A 19,941-nucleotide genomic window follows, 5' to 3' on the forward strand; every position below is an offset into this window, starting at 1 on the left:
GGGTGGGAACTTGGTGGAGGGGAGAAATTGAGGGTGGGAAGAGGAACACATTTGTAATAATCTGAACAATAAAGATTTATTTAAAAAAGGGGGGGGCTATAAGTAGGAGTATTTTATGATGTCTCTGTGTTCCAGCAAGGGCAGAAAAGGTCTCCTCCTGGTACCAGCCTAGGGTTTTGATGACACTCATAAAAAGACAAAATAAGCACTATTAAAAAGATGAAAACAATGATTATCCAGAAATACGAGAGCATATTACTTATTTGGTACTCATTAGCTCTTTAGGATTCTTTTGAAAGAGAAATTTTAGGTGCTCCAGAGGCAAGGAGAAATCCGATGATTCAGTGGATGGCAATACAGCTTCATGCTCCTCTTGTGCTGGTATTCAAGGCTTTACTTGAGACAGGTGGAGCCAGGAGTTGATGTTGCTGACCTATTGGGAGACTTAAAACTGGGGCTGTACAAGGACCCCTTTTAGTTTAAAAGTTTGCTCAGTCTTGGGTTTCCAGACTAAAACAGAGAGGCTGTCCTTTTGGGACCTCCTTGATTAGTTGGGAAAGAGTGTTACTTCTCTATAGCTGACAATGGGGTGAATGGGAATATTACTTCATTTATTAGTTGTAAGTCCTGAACTAGTTCTTATTCCCTATTAGGTTTTTGTATTCCTGAGATGGGAGCATTGTAAGGACAATAACATAGTTTCAATAAATATTGGGCTTCTAAAATAGATTATCTATTATAATCTTGAGTCCTTCTCTAGCTTCAGGCTTGAGAGGATATTGCCTTTGATGTATGTACAATATATGAGGCTTTCTGTATGATCAGGAATGCATGGGAAAGGAGCAACTTACCCCAGCTGCACTATAAAGGCTGAGAAAAATTACTTCTCTATCTGCTTCCTAGCCATGCCTGTAACAGCTACAGCCTCTGAGAACGATTTGATAGGAGTACAGAGAAAGTGGCTCCAGCATCAAGGAGTAAATTAATTTCATTACCCCCAATTGTCAGGCTTACCTGGGGCTCCTGGGTGGAAATGACAGTCCTATGAGGAGCCAGTTTGGAAGACCGTGGGCCCCATTAGTCCTGTTGGGCCAGCTGGATGACCAGTCCTGCCCCAGGGGACTGTGCTGTGCCAGCACAGCCGAGGGTTCCACAAGCCTGAGGGAGGGCAGTGAAGGATGTAGAAAAGACAGACAAAGAGAATAATCTGGGTCTAGGTGGATCTTCTGTGCCTGGCTGTGACCACAGAACAGATTCAGAGGGCAAGCTGAGCCTTTGTTTTATAGTCAGAGGTAAACAAGGTAGTGGTCACCATAGTTACAATATTCTTGTGACTTTCACTTGTTTTGGCAGCACTTGCTGCACCTCCCACAGCCCGTTAGCTACCCAGTAAGGATTTAGGGAGATTCATAAGGTCAAGCTTAATTATGCTAAGAGGGCTGTGTCCTCTAAGCTGGGACTTGTTTGTGGTTTTTCTAACAGGTCAGTCCCAGGCTTAACCCTATAGCAGTAGTCAGTAAACTGTTGCTCGCCAGCCGCAGTTTGCCGCTCTGTTGACTAATGAGTTTGCTGACCACTGTCATATACTACCCTTTACCTCTTTGCACACAATATGCCACAATTGCCTAATCCTTACAGCTTCCAACTACATGGTAACATTTAGTCTAGCAGTGGTTGGCAAACTCATTAGTCAACAGAGCAGCAAACTGCAGCCAGTGCGCAAGCAGTAGTTTACCAACCACTGCCCTATAGTCACTCCCTACAGGAGACCTCTGTCTCCAGAGGCAGTCTGACTTCCAGTGGTTTTCTTGACAGACAGTACAGGTCTTTTGAGGTCCACCATGGCCTGTGGGATAATTCAAGTGCATAGGTCTAACCTGTCTGTAGTTGTAACAGGTGACTGAGGCTGACTGCCTACCTTTGGGTCCTGACTGGAGGTTCTTAGTAGCCTCGTCCTGGTTTTTCTTGTTTCTTCTCTTTTCCTCCTGCTGGTCTTTATTACAGAACACAGAGGTGGCAACTTTCAGGAGATTTTTTGAAGCACAAGAGTACCGGTGCATGAAATTCATGCATGTGTGGGGAGGGTGTCCCTCAGCCCAGCTTGCACCCTCTCCAATCTGGGATATCCCTCTCACAATACAGGACTGCTGTCTCCCAACTGCTCACATTCCTGCCAGCCTGATCACCCCCTAACCACTCCCCTGCCAGCCTGATTGATGCCTAACTGCTCCCCTGCCAACCTGTTTGCCCCTAACTGCCCTCCCCTGCAGGCATGGTCACTTGTAACTGCCCTCCCTTGCAGGCCTGGTCCCCTCCAACTGCTTTCCCCTGGAGGTCTGGGCCGCCCCCCCCACCTGCTCTTTCTTGCAGGCTTTATCAACCTCAACTGCCTTCCCTTGCAGGACTGGTTTCTCCCAACTGTCCTCCCCTGCTAGCCATCTTGTGGTGGCTATCTTGTGTCCACATGGGAGCAGGATCTTTGACCACATGGGGGCAGCCATCTTATGTGTTGGAGTGATGGTCAATCTGCATATTACTCTTTTATTAGATAACATAAAGACCTGATGCATGGGTGGGGGCCAGCTGGTTTGCCCTGAAGGGTGTACCAGATCAAGGTGGGGGTTCTCTTGGGGTGAGGGGCTGCCTGGGTGAGGGGCCTGTAGTGGTTTGCAGGCTGAACATTACCCCCAGCAACCCAAATGGAGGCCCTGGTATCTGGGATTTATTTATGTCCTACAATTGAAACTTTGTAGCCTTAAGCAGAGGCCAAGACAGGCCACGGCAGCCAAAAAGCTTGGCTTCCTCCATTGGCAGGAGCAACCCTAGCCTCTTGTTCTCTCCAGCTCTGTGGCTATCACCATTTATTTTGGGATTTATTTATTTTCTATAATTGAAATTTTGTTGCCTTGAATGAAAGCCTGGGCCCACCAGGGTGTGTGGAAAACTTGGTTTCCTCTATTGCCAGGGAATCCCAAGCCTCCCTTCTGTTTGCTCCATGGCAGCAGCCATCTTGGTTGGGGTTAATTTGCACATTTGCTCCTGATTGGCTGGTGGGTGTGGCTGGTGAGCATAGTGGAGTGATGGTTAATTTGCATATTACTCTTTTATGAGATAGGTTTCTTGGGACCAATTGCCAATTCTTACAACTTTCTCCTGATGTCTAGGGCCATCTGAGTGATAAATTTGTCCTTTAAAATGAGTTGTCCCAATTCTGAATCTGTATCTGTGGTAATGTTGGTGTACTTAACCAATGCTTCGCTGAGCCTTCCTTAAAAAGCCAAGGGGTTTTCGTCAGCTCCTTGAGTAACGGTGATTAGTTTTGAGTAATTAACATACTTTGTTTTATTACATCTGAGGCCATCTATAATATAGAACTGGCAGTGTTTTATTTTCTATCTCTTGGTTTCAGGGTCCTATTGAGGGTCTACAGGAGGGAATGCCTCCTGTCCTATTAAGAAATTTATTTTCCTTTCTCAGAGTCCGTTATTCCCTGTGCATAAGTAATAAAATATTCATTCCTAAGTACTTTTACTTTTTCTAATATAGTTTGCTTTTCAGAAGCTGAGAGGGTCAGGTTTAATATGAGCATGATGTCTCTATATGAGAGATTACACATTTGAATGAGGTTTTGGAAGATTTTAATATATTTGTCAGGGTCTTCTGAGAACTTTTCTAAATCACCTTTTATTTGTCTCATGTCCCAGAGTGAGAAGGGGATCTGGGCTAAAGTATGACCAGACCTTCCATCTGTCTTGGGTCAAGTTAAGGTTGGCCCAGCCCTTGGCAGAGGTGTGACCTTTGCCTTTTTCTTTGGTGGATTTTAGGTTGTTATTGCTAGGAGTGAGGGATCAAGTTTACAGTTCCTGTATAGCTATGGCTTGTCCCTTAGAGTAAAGAAAGCCTGGACATATGGGACTTCTGACTACTTCCTATCCTTCCCATCTTTTCTACAGAAAAGATCTAACTGCAGGAGAGTGTTATAACTAAAACTTCCCTCTGGGGGCTAGGTTTCCCATTCGCTAGTTGGTGCTGGGACCAAGCATGGGTACAAAAGTAAGTCCGGTACTTTTCCTTCATTGCTTGTGGGTATGAAGATGTGCTTCCTATTTGTATGCAAAACATAAAAAACAAAAAAACAAAACCACCACCAAAACAACAAAAAAAACACTTGCTGGGATGTCTAGCATCTAGTATTCTTGTAACTCATGAAAGGACATTTGATATCCGTTGCCGGTGGAGACATCCCCCTCCTAGCCAAGGGTGTCTCTGTGACTCTTCCTTGCTAGTGGGGCATCCCCTCTTCTAGGATGCCAAGGATGCAGGGAGCTCTGACTCATAAACTAAGAGTGAGGGTTGCCTCTCACTCACAAGGAGTGAGAGTTTGCCTCTCACAAGGAGTGAGAAGTTACCTTCCTGTGTATGGGCACAGATAAAGGTGCCGGGTGGACTACCCTACTTACCAATGTGGTAACCACCCACACTCATGAAGAGATCGTCCTCCTGTGTCTCCCTAAAATGTGCGGGGGAAGTGTGCATATCTCGTGTTCCAGCATTCATGTTCTTGTTATGTCCTGATTTTTGGTTTCATGTGGGGGAGTAGTTAAGGGTTCACAAGTGTGAGTGGTGTGCACAAGGGTTATTTTTAAGTGGGGTATCCAAGGTTCAAATTTTGATTCCAGGTCTTGTTATAAACAGGACAGGACCAGTTTGAGCTGTTTCTGTGGTTACAGAGTTTCCCCAATAAGTGGATGTGACAACCAAGTGGAACCAAATCTACATAGATTTGGACCTTGCAAAAAGACCAGTGGAACCTATTGGCATTCTAGCCGTGTAAGTTTATTAACCTTTCAATAATATGACCTTGATTTTTTGAAATTGAAGCTTTTGAACTCTTATTGTTTTTACTTTTGCATGATGATAGAGTTTCAAGGCATTGAATATTTCCCAAATGCCTGTTACACAGTGCCCTGAGTCACATTACCCTCTTATCTACCTGTCTTCTGCTATTTGGGGCTTCCTAATATTAATGTAAAAACATTCAAACCTGTAAAGAATTTTTGTGAGTTTATTTGAGCCAAACTGTTGACAATTGCCAGGAAGCAGTTTCTCAATGGATTGGGAGAATGGTGGGTTTTCATCTATTTTTTTACATTGCAATTAAAGGAGGAAATATAGGTGGGTTACATGAAATACATTAGTAATAGATTAGAAAGGCAGGAGAAAATAAAGTGGGGGAAATCTCTGGGATTGGATAAAAAATAAAATGATAGAATCATACTACAATATAATTAGATGAATGTAGGATAGCCAACAGTCACCAGGTAACATGATAACAATGAAAGAATTTGTGGTATCTGTCCTGGCACCCAGGCACATTAGGTTATGTCCCAAGGGGCCCCGGAAAAAAAGAAGTTACAAGTTACCCAAGGGGTCCTGAATTGTGAGAGGGTGCAGGTTGGGCTGAGGTTCTTCTCTCACCACTCCCTGCCATGCATGAATTTTGTGCACTGGGCTTCTAGTGTTATCATAGATGCAAAAAGACAGATAGGCTCAGTTACAGTAAAAGTTGACCTTGTCAGTGAAGATATTGGCCTACGATGTAACTACCCATAACAACTGCATTTAGTTAAATTTCAGACCATCTTTGTGGTTACTTTAGGTCACTGAGTTTGCAAGACTGCCAAGAAGGCCTTCCCTGAGTTTGTCAGGTTAGCATGTGGCCCCTTTTATCCACACTAGCCCCTCAGTTTGAACTGGTACCTGTATAACCTCATAGCAAATAAGAAATAACACCTTTCATAGCAGGCATCACCCAGGATCCTATTCTAGGTCAAAACTGAATGAAGATGCTGTGATCCTGTTTTCATCTGTCTTACTGTAACTTTTGACTTCTTTCTTGAACTCATTGTAAACCCATTCATTGTTTAGTAACATGTTATTTAGGCTCCTTGTATTTTCCCAAGTTTAGTTCTTATAATTGATTTATAGTTTCATAACATTGTGCTCAGAGAAGATGCTTTATATGATTTTAATCTTTTTAAATTTATAGAGATTTGTTTTGTGTCCTAACATGGTCGTTCCAGAAAATATTTCATGGGCACATGCCCAGGTTTCTGGCTCAATACCCAGTGTGGGGTGTTCAGGAGGCAGCTGATCAATGATTCTCTCTCATCATTGATGTTTCTATCTCCCTCTCCCTCTCTCTTCTTCTTTGAAATCAATAAAAATATAGTTAAAATACATTAAAAACAACAATGAAAATAAAGTAAAAATTCTTGGACATAAAGGGAGAGATAGACAGTAATACAGTCATAGTAGGGAATTTTAATACCACATTCACATTAATAAATAGATTTTCCAGACAGAAAATCAACAAGGAAACGCTTTTGTGTGAAATGCTCTGCAAACATCAATTAAATTTGTCTAATGTAGTGTGTTTTTTAAGGCCACTGTTTCCATGTTGGTTTTAGGTCTGATAAATCTATTTATTAATGTGAATGTGGTATTAAAATTCTTTTCTATGACTGTATTACTCTCTATCTCTCCCTTTATATCCATGAAATTTTACTTTATTTTCATTGTTGTTTTTAATGTTTTTTAACTATATTTTTATTGATTTCAAAGAGGAAGAGAGAGGGAGAGAGAGAGATAGAAACATCAATGATGAGAGAGAATCATTGATCAGCTGCCTCCTGCACACCACACAGTGGGGATTGAGCCTGAAACCTGGGCATGTGCCCTGACTGGGAATCAAACTGTGACCTCCTGGTTCATAACCTGATGCTCAAACCAATGCACCACACCTGGCCAGCCATGAAAATTTACTTTATACACAGGGTGGGACAAAAGTAGGTTTACATGGAAAATAATACAATAATTAAAAATACTAAAGGAATAAACCCTGTGTTTTGAGTACTCCCAACTTTAAGCTTACTTTTTCCCACCCCTGTATGTCCATGCTCCTATGTTGGTTGCATAAATTTCACATGGGTTTTATCCTCTTGTTGCACTGGTCACTTTATCATTATGTAGTGTCCTTCTTTGTTTCTTATAGATTTTGTTTTAAAGTAATTTTGTCTGATGAACATATTGTTAGCCCAGCTTTTAAAAGATATTTGCATGAAATATTTTTTCCCTCTCTTTACTTTCAGTCTGTGTGTCTTTCATTCTGAGGTAGGTCTCTTGTAGACAGTATATATATTGGGTTTGTTTTCTTATCCATTCAGCAACCTTATGTCTCTTTATTGGAATATTTAAACCATTTATATTTTGAGTGATTATTGATAGCTATATATTTATTGCTATTTTATCCTTTATAGCTATGTTCCTTTTTTACTTCTTTCTTTCCCTTTAAAAACTTCCTTTAGCATTTCTTTTAAAACTAATTTGATGATGGTAATGAATTTCTTTATCTTTTGGTTGTCTGGAAAGCTCTTTACTTCTCTTTTAATTTTAAATGATATTTTTTCTGGGTAATGTACTCTTGGTTATAGGTTCTTGAATATCTTGATTTTTATCACCTTGAATATTTCATGCCAATTGACATTGACCTGAATTAGAGTCCCTCTCAAGAAGCCTGAAATGTTAATGGTGAGAAATCAGGTGACAATCTTATGGGAGCTCCCTTGTAAGTAACTAACTCTCTTGCTCCTTTTAAGATTCTATTTTTGTTTTTCACCTTTGCCATTTTTAATGATGTATCTTGGTGTGAGCCTTTTTGGTTTTATAATATTTCTCATTCTATCTCTCTCTCCCTATCCCTTTTTCTCTGAAATCAATAAAATAGCAATAAAGAATGTCCCTTTTGTGGGTTTTGTCATCCCTCCTATTGTATTATAGTTGAATCTTGATTGCTGCTAGCCCATCTATGCAAGGAGCTGATCTGAGGCTGACTGACAGTATGAAATGCTGTGCAGGTACTGACCACAGAAAATGGAATTTGCTTTAGCAAGGTCAGGTGCCTGCCAAAATCTCATTTTGGATGTGATACTTACAAAGCTAGTTGGATCCTTCTCTAGTGTTTTTTGATACTCTACTCTGGGGCTTCTTGGGGGGACTCTGGTCAATGCCAAGTGCTGCCTTGTGACTGTTCCTGGCCAACCTGTTTGGAACTCCAAAATGAAGGGAAGTCCTAGCACTGGTCAAGCGTTCAATGAAAATGGCCTCTGCCCTAAAACCACAACATTTAGTTTGACCAGGATTGTGCCTGGACATCCTTGAGAGTCTATGCTCAGCAGGGCAAGAGCACTGAGAGTTGGGAAGGTGGGGCTAGTGGGTCTCCCCTAGAGGGTTGGCACCTGTCAGGCTCACAAGAAGGACACCTGCCAATGATGCCTACCCCAGAGACACACAATTCTGTTTCTGCCACCCCCTGAGTCAGCCCAGACCTCTATACCAAGAATGTCAAACACGGCCTGCAGGCCGCAGGCGGCCCACAACAAATATTTTTGTGGCCCAGCCAATATAACAGTAGCAAATGTTTTAATAAAATTCATAACTTAATTTTACAATATCCTGTTATACATAATGTACACTAATAAAAGAGAAACATGCAAATTGACCATCACTCCACTACACCCACCAGCCAATCAGAGTGAGTATGCAAATTAACCCAACAAAGATGGTGACTGATTTGCATACACAGGCGCAGAGCGAAGGCAGTGTACAAGGTAGAGGGAGGGAAAGCGGAAAGCAGGTTGGGGGGATGGCAGCGGTGGCAGCATGAGGTGGGAGGTGAGAGGCAGAAGGTGGGAGGCAGGAGGCTTGGCAGGCTTCACTCCCTTCTCTGCTTCGCTCAGGTTGAAGGAAGCCCTATTCTTGCAGGCATCTTTGTGCAATGGGCCTCTAGTTATTAATTAGTCATTTGCTAGTGACTGATTATGATAATCATGTTGTATTCATTTCCCTTACACACCTTATGGGCAGGCAAACCATTTCTCTCCAGTAATAGCCAGTAATATTTTAGCAGCGATTGCCAAGTCATTAGTCTTGGACTGACTTGTTTGGAATATGCAATAGAAAATATTTCACTTTTGGAAAATAAGAAAAATAGGTTTATTTGTGTTATACTTATTAATTTGTGCAGTTATTCAGTGCTTGGTAAGTTCATGTTCAAGAAAAATAATTTTTATTAAAATGTTCCATTCTTTTATGCTAATGATGACTCATTTATTTCAGCCTTTTGTATTTAGCATGTCTTTATTGAAATAAAACCTACATTACTATGAAAATTGAAGTGTTTTTTATTTTTTGTTTTTTTGTGGCCCACATAAACTTAAACCTCGTTTATTTGGCAGTGTTAACCTTTGAGTTTGACATGCTTGCTCTATGCCATGGGCCCAAGCAGCTGACTCCTTAGCAGAGATGAGCTCTGCAGGGTGTGGTAACAGGGAGTTGCGCTATTGCATTCCCCCAGGATGATGCAGTAATGAGAGGAATGTGCAACCTAGGAAAGAAGAGTGTCTGTGGTCAGTGTGGGAGAAGAACTTAATACAGGGATCCCAGTGGCTGTCCTTCAGCTCACTCCCTGGAGCCACACAATCCAGTCTCTCCTCATATGAACTAGTCCATTTGTGCTGCTCTTCCTTAGGGTGAAGGAGAGTGCCTACAAATGAGATTTTGTTCATTTGAGAGTTTGCATGTGTTTATAGAAGACTCCTGTCTCTACCTCATGGACAGAATATTTGCTGATTTTTTACAGTCAGATGTTATGTGTGCCCCTCTTCCCAGCTCTGATGCTCTGGGCTGGGGAGCTGGGGTGGGGTTGAAACCCAGTGCTCCTCAGTGGGGACTTTTGAAGCTGAGATATCCCTTCAGATTCTCAGTTACCACATGTGGTTGTGGGACCATCCCTTTTCACATCTCTGTTCTTCCTACCTGTCTCAGTGAGTTCTTCTATACACCATTTGTTATAAGACTTCTGTTTTGCTAGTCTTCAGTTAACAAAGTGATTGTTCTATATTTTAGTAGTAAACCAGTTTGGTTTTGGGAGGAGGTAAGTGTAACTTGCACCTACACTTCTATCATCTTGGATTCCCTAGAACTATTGATTTTTATATGCTTGTGTCATTTTGAGGTGATTTTGAATTCACTAAATCTGAAGAATTGCTGTCTTTGTAACCCATTTAAGCATATTTACTTCATGAGAAATAAGATTACCTAATCAGAAGACTTTGATGAGAATATCAAGTTTTTCAAAATCCTTGCCCTTAGTTCTTTTCCTGAAGAGAAAGTCCTCATTAAAGAGACATGGATTTTGTTCTCTTGCAGGATTAATACTAGCATGTTTATAAATATTTATTTATTCTATCAGATACTGTCACATAACAGAGAGAAGGGTAATAGAGAAATAAAATACAGGCCAGCAATTTTATTTCCAGAATTACACAAAAACACCAATATCAGAGTTCAAAGACACTATTTAAAAAAATGGATTTCATTGATTTTTAGAGAGGAAGGGAGAAGAAAAAATAAATAAGAACATTAATGAGAGAGAAGCATCGATTAGCTGCCTCCTGCATACCCACTACTGGAGATTGAGCCCACAACCCATGCATGTGCCCTGACCTGGAATTGAACCAGTGACCTCTTGGTTCATGAGTTGACACTCAACCACTGAGCTACACTGGCTGAGCTCAAAGACTCTATAGTAATTCTACTCTGGCACAATTCCTATACATTAAAATGAGAAAATTGAGACTTTGAAAATAAATCAGTTCAAGTGTACCTAGACAGTGAAAATACTGGAATTAATAACTATGTGTGGTGTCAGATGGGTACTAGATTTATTGAGGTGGTCACTTAGTATGTTACATAATGTCCAATCTCTGGGTTATATAGCTGAAACTAATCTTCTCTAATAAAAGAGAAACATGTAAATTGACCATAACTTCACTATACCCACAAGCCATGCCCATCAGCCAATCAGTGTGAGTATGCAAATTAACCCAACCAATATGGTGGTTAATTTGAACATCCAGGCCAGAGTAAAAACTGAAGATAGTGTAGAAAGAAACCAAGTGCTGCAGAAGGGAGCGAAGCTAGAGAGAAGGAAGCAAGTGGGGTGGCAGAGAAGGAAGGGAAGCAGGTGGGACTGCAGAGAAGGGAGGGAAGCAGGTGGGACAGCAGAGACCACAGCAGAAAGCCCTATTGCAGGATTCTTCCTGCAAGGGGCCCCTAGTCCTACCTAATAAAAGAGTAATATGCAAATTAACCATCACTCCACTACACAATAAGCCACACCAAAAAGCCACGCCCACCAGCTAATCAGAGCAAGTATTCAAATTAACCCCAAAAAAGATGGCTACCACCACAGAGAGCAGGAGGGAGGCTTGGGTTTCCCTGGCAATGGAGGAAGCCAAACTTTCCGCCTGCTCTTGCCAGCCTAGGCCTCCACTCAAGGCTACAAAGTTTCAATTATAGAAGGTAAACATATTCAAACAGAAATTGTGGCAGCCACAGAGCTGGAAAGAGCAGGAGGCTAGGGTTGCCTCCGGCAATAGAGGAAGCCAAGCTTTCCACATACCCTGGCCTGCCCAGGCCTCAGCTTAAGGCTACAAAGTTTCAATTATAGAAGATACATAAACCCCAGATACCAGGGCCTTAGCTTGGGTCACAGGGGGAGTGGCCGGCCTGCAAACCACCATACCCTGAGGGAACCCCACCCTGCTCCAGGACACCCTTCAGGGCAAACCAGCTGGCCCCACCCATGCACCAGGCTTCTATCCTATCTAATAAAAGAGTAATATGCAGATTAACCATCACTTCCACACACAAGATGGCTGCCCCCATGTAGTCAAAGATCCTGCCCCTATGTGGACACAAGACAGCTGTCACAAGATGGCTAGAAGAGGAGGGCAGTTGGGGGTGACCAGACCTGCAGAGAAGGGCAGGTGGGTGGGTGGGGGGACCCAGGCCTGCAGTGGAGAGCAGTTGAGCGGGGGGGGACCAGGCCTGTAGAGGAAAGCAGTTAGGGGTAACCAGGCCTTCAGGGAATGGAAGTTATGGGTGACTAGGCCTGCAGGGGAAGGCAGTTAGGGGCAAACAGGCTGGCAGGGGAGCAGTTAGACAAAAATCAGGCTGGCAGCGGAGTGGTTAGGGGTTGATCAAGTTGGCAGGCAGAAGCGATTAGGGGTAATAAGAAAGGAAGGCAGGCAAGCAGTTAGGAGCCAGGAGTCCTGGGTTGTTAGAGGGATGTCTGACTGCCTGTTTAGGCCCGAATCTGGTGGGATCTAAATGGGCAGTCAGATATCCCCCAATGTGTCTCAGATTGGAAAGGGTGCAGGGTGGGCTGGGGGACAACACCCATCCCGTGCATGAATTTTGTGCACCAAGTCTCTAGTATTCTATAAATGTCTATGTCAACTGTAATTGACAAAAAATATTTAATGTGGGAAAAAAAGTAAATAATGAAACAAGAACAAGTCTCTGGAATCCTTTATTATTTTTTTTAATTTCTTTATTGATTAAGGTATAACATATTTGTCCTCATCTCCCCATTCCCATCCCAAACCCCTCCCCACACATGCCCCCACCACCCACTTGTCTGTGACCACTGGTTAGGCTCATATGCATGCACACAAGACCTTTGATTGATGTCTCCTCCTTATTCCCACCATACACTACTTTCCCTCTGAGGTCTGACAGTCTGATCTATGCTTCCTTGTCTCCAGGTCTGTTCTTGTTCATCAGTCTATGTTGTTCATCATTTCCCCTAGATTAGTGAGATCATGTGCTACTATAAATACACTTATAAGAACAGAAAATGAGACAAGCAATAATGGTTACCATATTTTCCAGCATATAAGACGACCCCCTAATTTTACAGTTAAAACATAGGTTTAGGCCTATATTCGCCGTATAAGACTACCCTCCACTTCTGAGGCAACACCAGTTCTTTTTTTAATAGACTGCCTCTCTGACTCTGGCAATTCTGAGCAGGCTTTTTACTAGAACACAGTCTTATACGTCGGAAAATACAGTATGCTGGGGCAAATGAACCAGAATGCAGCAAGTCTCTTTCTGGGCCAACAGTTCTTTTGAGTCCTAATTTCAATGTCAAATAGCACCCATGTGTACATGTCATCAATATTTCAGTTCTGGGTGGTAGACAAATGGTAGTAATGCAGGTCCGACCATCTTTGGTTTGGTCCTGGGCAACCTGCAGTGACAGATAGCCGCAGACCTATAGCATGGCAATGTGTCTTTAGCGTCATCCATCTCTGGAAAGTTTCTCTTCTGTCTTCATGACTGGAGTAGTCCTGTCAGTTCCTCTCTGTGATAGGAATTCACATGGTCTCAGAGTTGTTTTCTGAAAATATACAAACATATTTTTGACCAAAATTTAACAAAGGAATCCTTTCTATAAATTTGACTTGTGATCCTTTTTTATTTTTTGCCCCAACAATTTTCCTTTGGCTTGCTTTGACACATATATGTTTTACATGGGTGTCTTGCTGTTAGCATTACAAATGAAACTTAATTTTCTAAAGTAAAAATTTTCTAGATGTAATTTACTTACAGGATACTTTTCCTTACATGATATTCTTCTACTAGCCCATATTTTATTTAAATATTAGGAGGCTTTTGGAAATTTTATAATGTAGTTTTGATAGCTTTTACATTTTATTTTTTAAACTAAAATATGACTGCTTTAGATTCATTACATGTTATGCAATTTTACCATGAGATAAACTTCCAATAGAAATTTTAGTTAACACTTTACGAACAGCTTTTTGTCTAGTATAATCAATTTTTCTAGAATATTTGCTTATTTCAATTAGCCAATTTAATTACCTCTGAGAAATTGACTACTATTTTACGGTCAAATTTAATACTCTATTAATAATCTTATTTTACCCTGTAAATATTAGTGGAAATGATTATTTGCCTTCTTGAGTAGGCCCTTAGCATTCCTGGTGCTAAGGTAGATTTAGATATCAAAAACCCACTTCCCCACACCATGGGTACAAGACAACTCAAACAAGTCTTGTTGCAGTGAGAGGGCAGCTGCTGTCGATTAAGTCTTTGTTACCTGGGTCTCAGTATAAGCTGGGAATGGGAATCAAAGCAGCCATGGGGGCAGGAGACTTCCCTCAGAAAAGGTTAGGGTTCAGGCCCCTGCAAAGTTGGGGGAGGTGAGGGTCTGTGCCGCACCTCAGTTGAACCCCAAGTTCTCTCCTGATGGCCCCTCTGTGACTGTGCCTGTCTTAGGTTGTTTCTTCCCTGAGGAATCTTACCCATCTCTGGCTAACCAGCCATCCTATGGGGCCAAGCAGGGTGATGTGAGGTTCAGTTCTGTCTCCTTGGTAGCCTATGTTCCCCTGGCCTCCACTCCCAGCCCCTGCCTTGGGATCCCCTCATCTGTGGCAGGGCCCTAGCACTGATCACATATCTTGGGGAACCTGAGTTTCTTCTACAGGGAGGGCCCAGCTCACCTCACTGGGCAAGAGACAGATCCATGGTACCAGCCATCACGAGGCTTCAACTTTGGCATGAACAGAAAGCTCAGGCAACAGTTGTGGGCAATTGGATTGTGAGAAGAGGGTCCTTCTTGGCCAAAAGGGAAAGAGGAGCCAATATAGAATGCTCAGGTGCCTTCCCAGGGGGCCCTCTACACAGTAGAAGGGATTAAATCCTTTCATGTCCTTTTTAAATTGCTGCCAGACATTCAAAGAATTAGTGTGTAAGTTTGTTTGGGATAATTGTATATTATGCTGTTGTAATTCTAAAATATCAAGAATATTACAAGCACCAAGCACCAAAAAGATGATTTTTTATTGATTCCCACGGGTACCAGGTACTATTATAGGTTATGGAGGTAACACAAACCTGGGAAAAATTATAATGACATTGTAGAATAATATCATGTAAAGATATTATTTTCTCTAGGCCATGGCATTCCATTTCAAACTGGTTGTCAATTTTTTTTTGTATCGACAAGGTCTTAGTTACATTTTCTGCACCTCTCCCAGGAGCAAGTAGTGATAGTCCCTTCCTTTGGTGTCCACACAAGCCAGAAACCTCTCTTTAATTTTACACGTAAAGGGGGAGTGGTTTGATTTTGTGTCATACAAAAGGGAAGCTGAGTGGAGATCCCTGTGTAATTATACTTCCTTGCCCCATCCATTGCCCTCCTGGATGACCAAGGTGTTTGGCATTATTGGTGACTATACTAGGCAGGGGATCAACCTACATAAGGCTCTTACCCATGAAAGGTCGGGGACATAAGTGCAAAATACTTCCCCATTTGCCCCAGGTGATATTACTGTACAGCTGATGACTGATAGAATGGCAAGAAAGACGTTTTTGGGCATTCTTGGGTTTCTGATTACCTCACATTTCTTTTTATTTTTAAAAAATTTTTAATTTTTAATTATTATTATTATTATTATTATTGTTTACATATGTGTCCTTATTTCCCCATTACCCCCACTGTCCCCTACCTTCCCTGAGGTTTGACATTCTGATTGATGTTTCTCTGTCTCTGGATCCTTTTCCCCCCATATATTTATATTTTTCATTATATTCTACAAATGAGTGATATGTGATATTTACCTTTCTCTGCCTGGCTTTTTTCACTTAGCACAATATTCTCCATCTCCATACATGTTGTTGCAAATGGTAAGAATTCCTTCTTTTTTTTTTTACCTCAGAGTAGTATTCCATGGTGTAGATGTATCAGTATTTTAATCCACTTATCTGCTGATGGGCACTTAGACTTCTTTCAAATATTAGCTATGGTAATTTGTGCTGCTATGAACATAGGGGTGCATATATCCTTTCTGAATAGTGTTTCTAGTTTCTTTGGGTATATTATTAGAAATGGGATCACTGGGTCAAATGGAAGTTACAGTTTTAGTTTTTTTTGAGGAAACTCCATACTGTTCTCCACAGTGGCTGAACCAGTCTGCATTCCCACCAGCAGTGCAAGAGGGTTCCTTTTCCTCAGCATCCTTGCCAGCACTTGTCATTTGTTGACTTGTAGATAATAGCCATTCTGACAGGTGTGAGATGGTACTGCACTGTTGTTTTGATTTGCTTCTCTCTGATGATTAGTGACTTTGAGCATGTTTTCATATGCCTCTTGGCCTTCCTTATGTTTTCTTTTGAAAAGTATCTACTGAAATCAGTTGCTCAATTGTTGATTGGGTTGTTTATCTTCTTTTTGTTAAGATGCTTGAGTTCCCTGTAAATGTTGGAGATTAAACCCTTATTGGTGATAACATTGGCAAATATGTTTTTCCATGCAGGGGGATTTCTTGTTGTTTTATTGATGGTTTCCTTTTCTGTGCAAAAGCTTTTTATTTTGATGTAGTCCCATTTGTTTATTTTCTTATTATTTCCATTGCCCTAGGAGCAGTATTAGTGAAGAAACTGCTTTGACATATGTCAGTGTCAGAGATTTTTCTGCCTATAGATTCCTCTAATATTTTTATGGTTTCCCATCTTACATTTAAGTCCTTGATTGATTTTGAGTTTATTTTTGTGTATGGTGTAAGTTGGTGGTCTAGTTTAATTTTTTTTTTGCATGTATCTGTCCAATTTTCCCAACACCATTTATTGAAGAGACTGTCTTGACTCCATTATATGCTCATGCCTCCTTTGTCAAATATTAATTGAGCATAGTGGTTTAGGTTGATTTCTGAGTTCTCTATTCTACTTTATTGATCTATATGTCTGTTCTTGTGTCAGTACTAGGCTGTTTTGAGAACAGTGGCTTTGTAATACAGTTTAATGTCTGGTATTGAGATCCCACCTACTTTGTTCTTCTTTCTCAGGATTGCTGCAGCTATTTGGGGTCTTTTTTTATTCTAGATGAATTTTTGGAGAGTTCTTTCTGTGTCTGTGAAATATGCCATTGGTATTTTAATGGGGAGTGCATTGAATCTATAAATTGCTTTGGGTAGAATGAACATTTTAATGATGTTGATTCTACCAATCCATGAACATGGTATGTTCTTCCATCTGTTTATATCTTCCTATATCTCTTTTTTCAGTGTCATGTAGTTTTTCATATATAGGTCTTTTACCTACTTAGTTAAGTTTATTCCTAGGTTTCTTAATTTTTTTGGTGTGATGTTAAATGGGATTGCTTTTTTAGTTTCCCTTTCTTTAAGTTCACTATTGGTATATAAAAATGCCATAGATTTCATGGCATTAATTTTGCATCCTGCTACATTGCCAAATTCATTTATTGAGTCTAATAATTTTTTGATGGAGTCTTTAGTGTTTTCTATGTACAATATCATGTCATCTGCAAATAAGGAGAGTTTTACTTCTTCTTTTCCAATTTAGATGCCTTTTATTTCTTCTTCTTGTCTGGTTACAATGGCTAGCACTTCCAGCACTATGTTGAACAGGAGTGGTGAGAGTGGGCATCCCTGTCTTGTTCCTATTCTTAGGGGAAATGATTTTAGTTTTTGCACATTAAGAATGATGTTTGTTGTGGGTTTGTCATATATGGCTTTTATTATGTTGAGGTATGAGATAAAAAACCTTGCTGAGAATTTTTATCAAGAAGGGCATTGGATTTTATCAAATGCTTTTTTCTGTATCAATTGATATGACTGTGATTTTTTTTTATATATATTTTTATTGATTTTGTACAGAGAGGAAGGGAGAGAGATAGAGAGCTAGAAACATCGATGATAGAGAGTCATCGATCAGCTGCCTCTTGCACACCCCCTACTGGGGATATGCCCGCAACCAAGGTACATGCCCTTGACCGGAATCGAACCCGGGACCTTTCAGTCCCCAAGCCGACGCTCTATCCATTGAGCCAAACCGGTCCCGGCTGACTGTGATTTTTATCTCTCAATTCGATAATGTGATGTATTATGTTTATTGATTTGTGAATATTGTACCATCATTGAATCCCTGGGATAAATCCTACTTGGTCATGGTGTATGATCTTTCTGATGTACTGCTGGATGTTATTTGCTAGAATTTTGTTGAGGAATTTTTCATCTATGTTCATGAGGCATACTTACTTGCAATTTTCCTTCATTGTTTTATCTTTATCTGGTTTTGGTATTAGTGTGATTCTGGCTTGATAGAAGGAGCTTGGAAGTGTTCCTTTCTCTTGTATTTTCTGGAACCATCTGAGGAGGATAGGTTTTAGTTCTTCCTTGAATGTTTAGTAAAACTCCCCTGTGAAGCCATTTGGGCCCAGGCTTTTGTTTGCTGGAAGTTTTTTGATGACTGTTTCAATTTCTTACATAGTTATCAGCCTATTGAGATTTTTAGGATATTCCTGATTGAGTTTTGTAAGGTTGTAATTTTCTAGAAATTTGTCCATTTCCTTCAGGTTGTCTAGTTTGTTAGAATGGAGTTGTTCATAGTATTTTTTAATAATCCATTATAATTCTGTGAAGTCTGTTGTTATTTCTCCTCTTTCATTTCTGATTTTGTTTATTTGGTTCCTCTCTCTTTGCTTCTTGGTGAACCTGGCTAGAAAGTCATAAATGTTGTTTATCCTTTCAAAAATAAGTTCATGGTTTTATTAATCTTTGTATTGTTTTCTTTCTTTTTTTTCTTTTCTTTTTTTGGTCTCTATGTCATCAATTTCTGCTCTGATCTTTATTATATCCTTCCTTCTGCTTACTGTGGGCTTTTTTTTTGTTGTTGCTCTCTTTCTAATTCTTTGAGTTGTTGAGTTAGATGATTTATTACTATTTTTTCTTGTTTTCCATTTTTCTTTATACTTCTTCATCTGATTTTAATTTTTTTCAGAGGATATAGAAAGTCCAAGATACCATTAAAGACTGCTTGATATCCTATGCAGCCAGGAAGCAGTGTGAAGACATTGAGTGTCTGAGGGTTATGGTTGGAAGTAGGGGCAACTTAAAAATGAGAAATGGAATGTCATGCAATTGCATAATAATCTTCAATCCCTGGAATAACCATATCTATTGTAGGATTGCTATACAAATGTGCTTGGTTGGCACTCTAAAGCTTAATAAAAAAAGTAATGCACATTATTCTTCCTGAACTATGTTGTTTTATCCACTTACTTACTGAAGAGCATCTGATATGATTACAGGTTTTCTTTTTTATGAGTAAAAATGAGATGAATATTCATATATGGGTCTTTGTATGAACACTAGAACCCCAGTCAGTACATGGATTCATGCACTAGGGGGGGTCCCTCAGGCTGGCCTGTGCCCTCTCACAATCCTGGACCAACCCTTTGGGAGATGTCAGAGAGCTGGTTTCGGCCCAATCCCTCCAGGCCATCCCGAGGAACCCCACCAGCGCATGAATCCGTGCACCTGGCCTCTAATATGCATAAAAGATCTTTGGTTAATCTCTTCCTGCCCTTCCCCCACCTCCCTTCCTTCTTAGGTTCATGATTCTGTTCCATGTTCCATGTTTCCATGCCTGTGGTTTCTACTCCTGCATTGAGTATCTTCCCACTAGTTGTCAGTTCGCTTCATAGCTACCAGTTGGCCGGTCACTTAGGCATAGATAGATAGATAGATAGATAGATAGATAGATAGATAGTTTATTTTTTTATTTTTTTAAATATATTTTTCTATTGATTTTACAGAGAGGAATTGAGAGGGATAGAGAGTTAGAAACGTCAATGAGAGAGATACATTGACCAGCTGCCTCTTGCACACCCCTACTGGGGATGTGCCTGCAACCAAGGTATGTGCCCTTAACTGGAATTGAACCTGGGACCTTTCAGTCCGCAGACCGACGCTCTATCCACTGAGCCAAACCGGTTTCGACATTAGATGGATAGTTTTAATTTCTCTATGATTAATGTTCAAGAGTGCAATTGTTATCTGGCTGGTGTTGCTCAGTGGTTTAGCATAGAACGTTGAACCCGGAGGTCACTGTTCAAATCCCAGTCAGGGCACATACCCTGGTTTCAGTCTTAATCCCTAATAGGGGGGCATGCAAGAGGCAACCAATCAATGATTCTCTCATCATTAA

Source organism: Pipistrellus kuhlii, unplaced genomic scaffold (assembly GCF_014108245.1).
Source record: "Pipistrellus kuhlii isolate mPipKuh1 unplaced genomic scaffold, mPipKuh1.p scaffold_m20_p_29, whole genome shotgun sequence".
NCBI lineage: Eukaryota > Metazoa > Chordata > Mammalia > Chiroptera > Vespertilionidae > Pipistrellus > Pipistrellus kuhlii.